The sequence below is a fragment of the Vigna unguiculata genome, chromosome 9, assembly GCF_037176805.1.
Source record: "Vigna unguiculata cultivar grain cowpea cultivar isolate G323 ecotype 2 chromosome 9, ASM3717680v1, whole genome shotgun sequence".
In the NCBI taxonomy this organism is placed as follows: domain Eukaryota; kingdom Viridiplantae; phylum Streptophyta; class Magnoliopsida; order Fabales; family Fabaceae; genus Vigna; species Vigna unguiculata.
The window spans coordinates 35,744,249-35,755,000 of NC_140800.1; positions in this window are offsets into that span (position 1 = coordinate 35,744,249).

Genomic DNA, 10,752 nt, shown 5'->3' on the forward strand with positions numbered 1-10,752 from the left:
TTAATACATTTAAAAATAAACATTTTTCTTTTATAATAATGAGAATAAAAATTATTGTCATTTATTCTTATACAAGGATCAAAGATATTGGTATTCTAAAATGTAACAAAATGATTAAAATTTCATCAGAAAACTAAAAGAATATTTATTATTTATTATATATATATATATATATATATATATATATATATATATTGACCTTTACTAGGAGAGGAAAGACATTACTAATTATGAGATGAAGGAAAAAGTAACAGGTCTGAAAATCAATACATGTATGGATTCATGATAACACTTGCAACAAAATAATGTCTTTTACAACAATGCATTATGTTCTCATCAAACTAGTTTACTCTGGTGAAAATAGTTACATATATAATAATTTAAAAATTATTTAATCAAAATATAATTTACCCAGAAGGGAATACTCCTCACATTTATACTTTTATCTAGATTTTTAATTTTTACAAAACATAAAATGTACTCGATGCAATATGAAAATTGTCAAGGGACATGCCATTTTTAATGTAAGCATCAACACCTTAAATTATTTTCTACAAATCCTGCACAGGGGAAATTTTCAATAAAAGAATAATTTAAACAAGATATCAATCCACAGATGTTTTAAAAAAAAACAATTTTACTTAGTTCATACTTCAACATAAACCCAAGTCTTCAGAGATTGAGACCAAAGGCAAACTATTTTCATGAATAAAATCTCAACAAATAAATAAAAGTATCTAATGTCAATGATTCAATGCGGGCAACAATCAACATCTAAAATTTCAACCAAGGAAACTATGTACAGAAAACAACATACCCTTAAAAGGATAAATATTAAATACAGTCAGATATTATACCAATAAAAGTACACAAATGATGCCCCTTGTCCAGCAACAGTTAAATTACAAGGTGCTTTCTGTCACATAAATCTGATGCCTATATAGAAAGCATAATAACTTTAAAAAAACATAAACTCTAGTTTTCCTTACCTCAAATGGAGCTAAACGTTCTTAAGAACTCTTGGTAGAAGAGAACCAAGACCAATAACAGCTTAATGAGCTGAAAACAAACGCACGAGCACGAAAAAGAACTTAGATTTGATAGAGATTAAGGTAGGACCAGAACTTAGGAGCTGAAAATAAAAGGAAGCAAGGGAAGGAATCAACTTACATGGTAGAAAGATGTTTCAACTATAGAAATCAAGGAACTTGTTCAAGCCCTAACAGAGCTTTCTGCTTTAGCATAAGAGAAACAAAGAGGACTATTTTTTATAAAAGTAGCAGAATGAAGAGTAAGTGACTGTGAGAGGGTCTTGAGAGTCCAAAATAAGCTGAACTTGGACCCTTAAATAATTAAGCCCAACCTCTCTTTAAGAGTTTAAAATAAAAAAAGAAGTCTCACGATATCAAACTTAAATTATAAAATATTTCATCTTTATAGTTTATAAATGTTATGTAAAACATCTTCTGATTGGACTTGATTTATTAGTGGACGCATCTTTTGTTTTCGGCATCACATTCCAGACACCTAATTCTAGGGTACATTTTTTCTTGGTAAAACCAATCTTTCACATTTCTACATGTACAATGTGAACGTGATAATGGCAGACCCAAAATTTGCATTATTTTTCAACATTCTCTTTCAACGCAATCTTGAATTGAAACCCACCTTTTCTTTTCACTTCATCACTTCACACTTACTTCTTTTCCCATCATCTACTGTATTACTTTTTTTTACTAGTCTCTATATTTTAAAAGATTCATATTTTTGTCTAATTTTTAATATTACATACTTTAATTAATTAATTAAATTATTTCTTGATAATACATTAATTAAGTATATTAAAAAGTTAAATAAAAATTATATATGCTTTAAAAATTGTAGCTAAAACAGTATTAAAATTAAAGTAAGAGAGATAAAAGAAAAAATAAAGTAGTACTACAAAAATACAATTCGACATCTCGTTACAAAGGTAATGATAGTTGTCTGGGTCACAATCATGCCTTACTTTATGTTTCGTTTTCTATGTTGTTCCTTTCGTATTAATTTCCTTCTTGCATTTATTATCTTACCTATCCTAATACTGCACAAAAAGCTTATTCTTATCTACATAAATGAATTTTGTATTTATCGTTGCTGGTTTGAATAAAAGCCTCAATTCTACAAGGTCATAATTTTCGGTTTCAATTGGATCAATTTATGGGGAGAAAACAATTTGTTATATAAGCTTAGAGTGTGATTAGGGTAGGGATGTAAAAGAATCCCAAACATCTAATAGGTAAAAATACTATAATATTTAATTGGTACAGCTCATTCAAATTTGTATTACATTAACATTTATCAGTAAATAATTTGATTTGACTTTAAAAATATTTTTTAAAGTAAGGTTAGTAACCCTTTGTCATCCTATATTATTAAGTCATTATTTTTTAACTTGATTAAAACAAAGTTAATGGACTTTCTAATTTAGAATTATGAAAGAACAGCACGTGACTCATATTTGGGAGAGAAAAACTAAGTATGAAATGAGACACAAATGATTTCCTTATTTTATTCTTTGAATAAAACATACCTATCTTTCATACCAAATCTCCTCGTACAACCATTCCAGCTTTCGTGTTTGGCCATGTTTGCATACTTTTGGCAGTGGGCCATCCCTACTAAATATGAAATTTGCTGGGACCAATTATTGTGGGCTTCATTTTCTTTTACATTATTTTTTATAATTATTTAATTATTATATCATCAATTTTGTTATAACCTCATGATTTTTTAGTTTTCATCAATCAGAATCTGTATGTCAATGAGTGCAGTCTTATTATTTATTTTAGAAAGTTAAGAAAAATATTTGTATTTATTTCAGAGTCCATCGCTCGTCACCGTAGAAAAAGAATACGAGAGTATTTGAATAAGTTTTTTCTAATATTTCATTAAGAGATTTATAAATAAAAGTAATATTTAAGTAAAAAATTTGATAATTAGAATAAAGTTTAATAAAATCCTCTTTTCGTACTGATATGATTAGTTAACGTACTTAATTGAATGCTAATTTAAACAATTATCAAAATATGCAATCAGTTGTAATTTTTATTTGAATTCCCAAAATTGAAAACGTTTGATGAAGATTAACTTACTAAAATATGTATTACATTTCGCGGCATGTATTACATCATTTAAAAATATTATATTACTATTGACAATATAGTTCATTACTTTTAATATTGCTCAAAATAGGTTTTTCAAACTCAAATTAATTAAATAATTTCCACAATTATTTATGGTAAAGGATATATCAAATAAATTTATTATTTTATATTAACAGTCGAATGTTAGAAATGTTTAATTGTAAAATTTTAGTTTATATATTACAGTTAACACATAAAATAAAATAAAATAAATAATTATATTACATTTGAATTTAAATATTGTCTTGACTCTCATAATTTTAAAGGCATCTTTTGTAGTCTTTAGCAATCCTTTTTTACATTACAGTAGACGTTTCAATTAAATCCGCATTCATTTAAATTTGTATTTGAAAACAGAAAATTATCGGATCCATAATTTTATAATTTTATTTTAAAAAAAAGATAACATAAAGTCATTTTATAACTATTTACAATTTCTTTGCGTGTGATTGTTGATTGATCATTTTATATAAAATGTGACGAAGGATGAAGAGCATACTCTTAGCTTGATTTAAATGATTCGATAAGCAATACTTCACATGGACTACTGCAGTTTGGATTGTTTTAACAAAACAATAATATCTAAACACTGATTGATAATCATTCCGATGTAGACCTTGACTCATCTTTTGCAAGACAATTGCTTCTTCAATTACTTTTTCTTTTTCAAATATAGAATTTATTCTATGACCTACTTAATATATATTTTTATTTAAACTAGGTTTTAGGAAATAATTTTGTTTTTAAAAATATCTTTCAATTTTAAAAATTAGTTATGATTTTAGAATTATAAATATATTTTATACTGTTACATTTTGATATATATATATATAATAGTTTTCATAATCTTTAAAAAAATTTAACTATTATATATTGTAATTATATAATTCTTAAAATTTCATAAGTCTACGTCCAATTAAGTTAGTATCAAACTTTCCAGACCAAAATGAGAACTTAAGCGAATGTTTGCTCTACTCAGTTGTTTTTCTGGATGGGTTATTCATATAATCTTGGGTATATATTTTTTTTCTTATTAATAATTTGTGTAAAAAAATTAACAATTTAGGTGGGTTGAGTTTTAAAAATTCATCGAGATCATGGTATACCTCAAAGTTCAACTTATTTACCGAGTTTTACTGTAAGAGATTTCGTATGAACAAGACAATGAAATATGGCATGAATTTTAGTAACATTTTGGGTCGGTGTTTTACTATTTTTTGTTTCAATGAATAAAGTTTACTTGGTTTTAAAGTTTAGTTTTAAACTAAATTAAATTTAGTCAATAAAATAAATTGAGTAAAATAAAGTCAAAATGTATCCAGCATCAAATTCAGAGCATGTGGGTAAGAAAAAAGTGTTGCTACTGTTTAACAATTCGTGTCTGTCATTTTGCTGGCTAAGATAAGTTACTGTTTCACAATGGTCCGTGCCCTTTTCCCTTGGGAGCTTTTCTTGGGCTTATTCTCATCACTATACTTGTATGGACTTTTGGCCTTCGCGACTTCTTCCTGCACCCTATAATTGTTTTTCCAGCACCCCCAAAATTTTTGAAATAGTCAAATTAACCTTTGATTTTGACCAAGGTAAAAACCCTATTTCTTACATTTTCTTTCTCTTTTAGCGCCCCTGCACCTCCCATTTTCTCTCTTCTCATTACATTTTCAATCCTTTCTTCTGACTTCATTTTCCTTCACCATTGAAGCTTTTACAATGATGATGCAGCAGCGGCAGAAACCATGGCGCGATACAAAAAAAAGAATATATTTGTATTTTTCTATTATTTTAAGAGTGTATTTAGTAATAATGGAAGTGCAAGAAGAAAAGGCCTTTTAATCCATTTTCCTTTGGACCAAAAATTTTACGGTTTGTTTAGAACCTTTTATCAATAACCCGAAAAAAGAAAAACTTACTCCTATGGTATCAAGTTTAAGCAGAAGCAGTATTATTACCACGTTTGAATTCAGTTGGATGCAATGTGAGAGAAGAGTTGAGATTTAAAGCAAGGACTTAGCCACAAAAATTCAATTTCATTCCAAATTGTGGACGAAACATGTTGTTATGCACTCTCTACGGACTTCTTTGGACAGGGAATTATAGGGTAAATCTCGGTAAACCTGGCACCATGTTTCTGGTCTTCAACTTCTGCAAATTTCTAAAGTTAACATGACAAAAACCAATAATGTCAAAGTCGTTCCTCCTTTTTTATTTTAACTACTAAATATTTGTGATTGTATATTCTTGGTCAAAGATGATTTCAATATCAACTGTGGTTCTTTATCATACACTCTAAGCTTTTTATCTTCCTAATTTGAACACTAAAATAAAAAATTATCAAATAGTAATCAATTTAATGACAAAAAAAATATATTTAGAAACTAATTTTCTAATAAGAAACTAATTTAAGACTAATTCTTTTGGTAGTCAAAATCTAGGTAACTAACGTTAGTAACCAATTTAGAGACCAATTCATAATAGAAATTATTTTCGTTACCAATTTAGAAACCAATTATAATTTTTTGAAATTATTTTAGTTACCAATAATTTTTAGTTTACATTGGTATCTAAATTAGTCACTATAATGACTAATTATTTTTCATCACTAAAATTTGTCATTAATCAAATATTTTCTTGTAATGGGAGTGTATCCCCTGAGTAAGTGGCCAAGATTGAATAGATTATTCTTCATTCAAGAAACGAGTAAAACATTTCTATTGAAAGTTTGACCATCATTCAAGTAACTAAGTAATTAAAATAAATAATTTTTCAAAAACTTGGCTAAACTGAAAACATAAAAACTATTATACAATTTATTGATGCACACTTTCAGCACTCCTCCTTGCATAAGTGATTGATAAGTTCAAGCTTCTCTCTTAGTGACTCAAACTTATTTCTTGGAAGTTCTTTGGTGAATATATATGTGACAATTGATCTTTAGTCTTGTAATACTTCAAACACACTGCAACATTTCTCTGTACATCTCTAAGAAAAAATAACTTTGTACTGAAATGCTTTGTATTTCTTTGAAAGACATGATTTTTTGAGATGGTAAGGGCTACCTGATTGTCCACTATTATTCCTGTAGTCATATCTTGCCCCAAGTGCAAATCAATTAGTATTTTTCCTAGCTTGCTTAACAATTGTTGTGACTGCTATGAGTTCAACTTTTGCAGTTGATTGTGCAACAATTTCTATCTTTTTTGAACTCTATTAGAGGCTTTCATGTCCTCTAAAGATCCCCCTAATAACTATTAGAATAACCTTGCAACTTGAAATCTTGTGATTGATTGAACTTGATGTCATTATTTAAAGTCCCCTTGACATATCTCAACACTTTCTTTGCTATTTTCAAATAAGATCCTTTGGTACAATTCAAAAATCTTGGAAGTACACCTATTGCATACAATATATCGGGTTTTGTTGCTATAAGATACATTAAGCAACCAATTAAGCTTTTATAGAGTGCTTCTTCCACTAATTCTGAAACATCATCATTGTATAACTTTCCCTTTGACACATAGGAGTGTCCATAGTTTTACAACTAAACTTCTTCAGGATCTTCTTTGCATACTTCTTTTAACTAATGAAAATTTCACCATCCTTTTGCTTAACCTCCATACCAAGGAAAAATGATATTTCTCCTAAGTTTGTCATCTCAAAAACTTGCAGCATATCATCCTTAAATTGTTGAATAAGCTCACAATTGTTGTTAGTAAGACTTTTAGCAAAGCCTAGTTTTGATTAGAATTCATTAATTCAGTTGTACCAAATTTTTGGAGCCTATTTCAAACCATACAAAGTCTTCTTTAATAGATATACTTTGTCTTTATGTCCTTTCACAAAGAACTCTTCAAGTTGCTCAACAAAGATTTCTTCTTTTAGAAATCCATTTAAAAGGCGGACTTGACATCAAGTTGGTAGATTTTTCATCCCTTGTGTGCTGGAATAGCTAGCAACATCCTAATGGTATTTTACCTTGCAATCGGTGCAAATCAGTGCAAATGTATCAAAGTAATCTATTCCAAAAATTTGAGCATACCTTTTCATGAATGATCTTGCTTTGTACTTGTTGGTTGAACTTGATTTTTTTTTCTTTTTATAATTTCTTAAAAAAGGTTTTTAACTTTATCAACTTTATTTCATTAATGTTTGCAAAATTTATAGATGTTTTGATTGTGAAATTTTATTTATGTTAATTGTGAAATATTTTATATAATCTTTTGGTTTTCTCATTTGAAATTTATAACATTATAATTTCTTCTAAATATTTGATATTGAAGAAATGAGAATATTTTTTTTTGTTATTATATATTTAATAATATTATGTTTCTCTTGATGCTATTTTTTACTTTTCTATAAAAAATAATTAATTAATATTAAAACAATAAAAATGGATATGGGTACAAATACGAGGATACACCCATTACTCAATTAGGATAGTGTTAAGTAATTTAAATAATTTTTATCTTAAGAATGAGAATGAAATAATAAAATTCGTCTTAGGTTCACCATGTTGTCATCACTATTATTTATGCACAATTAACATAGTTTGAATGTGAATTACATCTGAACGCTATCTAGTTCATTAATTATAAGGGTTAAATATGTTTTTGGTCCCTTAACTTTCAGTAAATTTTGGAATTAGTTCTTTTTGAAAACTTTAGATCAATTTAGTCTTTCATCTTTCGAAATACATGTGTTTAGTCCTTTTAATCAAATTTTGTTAAGTTTATTTGACATTTCAAGCACGTTTCATAATAGTATTTGACTTAACATTAAAGTAAAAATGTGTCAAACAGTATAAACAACTCAAATACAATCCTTAAATGCGTACGAAACATTAAATAAACTTAACAAAATTTAAGTAAAAGAACTAAATCCACGTATTTCGGAAAAATGAAGGACTAGATTGGTCCAAAATTTCGAAATAGACTAATTCCAAAATTCACTAAAAGTTAAGGAACCTAAAACATATTTAACCCTAATTATAATTATCTACTCCATTCATTTTAAGTATGGATCACGACTTTATTTGAATTGTCTGAACAAATATAATTACATGGCTTTTACGTATATATAAGTAATAACGACTATACACGTTCAATGTTTGGTTAGAAACTTCGGTCTTTTTTGGAAAAGCAAAATTGAGACAAGAAAGGAAAATTAAAGAAATGGACAATAGAACTCACCATGCTAGGGAACTTGAAAGAATAAGAAGCAAAAAGACTAATAGGTAATATACATTGATCAGCAAATATTGCTGTATAAGAATGGAAAATCCATTTATATATACACAACTAAAATAACATAATAAGAATAGCTAATACCTAGCTAGCTGATCATCATGTTATTATTGTTTACTTGTAATAATTGTGATATTATTTTTTTAGTAGACAAATTTAATTGTTAATACATTAGTTTTCGTTAAAAAGAAACGAAGAAAGGAACGTCGTTAATTTGAATCCATCTACTATCAATGAATTGTATATAACTAAAAACAATCATATCATTTTATTTTGAACATTTCTTTTCTTTGATAAACCATACACTACATTGGAAGTAAGTATTTTGAAAGTTTTAGTATCATTTTGAAGATCAATTATCCTTTAAACAGGATCGACTTAAGGGTAAAGCGAATGAAATACTTGTTTTAGGCTCCAAAAAAGAAGGCCTCAATTTTTTTTTTATTAGTATTTTTTTTATTAAATTAATTATGATATTATATATAAGAAAAAAGACCTAATTTTTTTTTAGAACTAATATACCTCTATTAAATTAATTATAAAATTTTGTTTAAAAAAAAGTCTCAAAAATAAGATTTTATTACTAATATAACTCTACTAAATTAATTATAAGTTTGTGTGAGAATAAAATTTAATTAAATTATTATTAGTGCTTGTTAATTTTTATTGGTATTAAAAATGATATTTAATGAGTTAAAATAATTTTTTAGTAAATTATGATTTTGTTTATTAAATAGACAATAATTAGTTATCTTTTTATTTTCTTACCATCAATCTTGATTCTATTTTCTTTCTTTATCTATGTGTGGTTTCTATTGTCTCTCGTTGCTTTCTTATATTCTAGAGTCCTATTTTAGGATTAGAGTTTTGACAGATAATATTTCTTGAATCTCATGTTAGCTGTGTGTATTAATCTTTTCATCCTCAATTATGGTTAATATGCTTTTTCTTTCTATTTGTGTTAATGTTTTTATTCTATTTGTTGGAATTGTATTAGAATTAGAGATATGTTTTTTTTGCCAAATTTTGTTTTTCAGTACTTTTAAATTTACATGTTTCTCGAAAGTTTTTTTTTTGCATGTATCTTGACGAGGAATTGAAATTTTTCTACAAAACTATTAATTAGATTAATGTTTAATCTTTTTTTTTGTGTGGATAATAGATTAATTAGAGCATAATTCAAAGTTGAGTTTCCTATAAAAAGATAATTTAAGTTTAGGGATAAAAAGATTCAGTATCGAGTTGAGAAGAACAAAATTTTTTTTAATTATTTTTATTAATAATTAATCTTAAAATAGGTTGGTGAAAAAGTAAAGACTTAAGAAGGAGAAAGAGACTTCAGTGTCTACTATCGAGTTTACTTTCCTAACAACCTGAATGAGGTTTCATTGTTTAAACCTATTTGTTTCATATATTTATCTTTAGTAGTGTTTTATATATTATAATGTTTTATTTTATATAAAAATGTGCATATATGTCAACTAGAAAATTTGAATCAAGCTATTTAAAAATCCATAAGAAGATAATAATTGAGCTTTAATCACATGACAAAAATGAGTTATGAATAAATTTATAAAAATAGATAACAAAAATGAATTAGAGAATACAAGTGTGTGCTCTTTGAATGAAAGATAATGAAAATATAGATATATGTAAAACCAACCATAGAGAAAAAGAAGTAGGTAGTGAATTGAGAGATTAGATGATAATTATACTATTGATACAAATTTGAGAGGTTTATTTGTAAAAAAATGTTCTATTAAAATCAATGATATAGATTTTTTTAAGAATATACGTCTAGGCACTTTTCTTCATCAAATTATATTTAAAGGCCTAATTTTTTGCATAAAATAAAGCTTGAAAATTAAATTTTAAATAAAAGTATCATTTTTTAAGTTTGTTTTAGACCTTCCAAACTCTTGAGTCGTCCCTGTCTTTAAATAACTGATTAATTCATCAAGATTATCATGCAGAAAGTGAATTTATTTTAGAGTTATATTTTCTAAAAACGATTACATTCCTTTACCATGGTACCTGTTTTAGCAAGTTGAGTTTGAAGAAGAAGAAATCATTAACCATTGTCTTAATGTAACCATGTAACATGAAGCAACATTATCTATCATTCACACACCAACCTCAAATGCAAATGAACTCAAAGATACATACAAGATACATGGTATCATCTTTCCACATTGTTTAATATAACAAAATACTAGTTAATTAACTTAATCTGTACAAAATTAAGTAATGACGAGTGCAATAGACTTACCTCCAATACAAGATTGATGGGGTTTAAGCAAAAACGAAATGTGAATAGGTGAAATGCG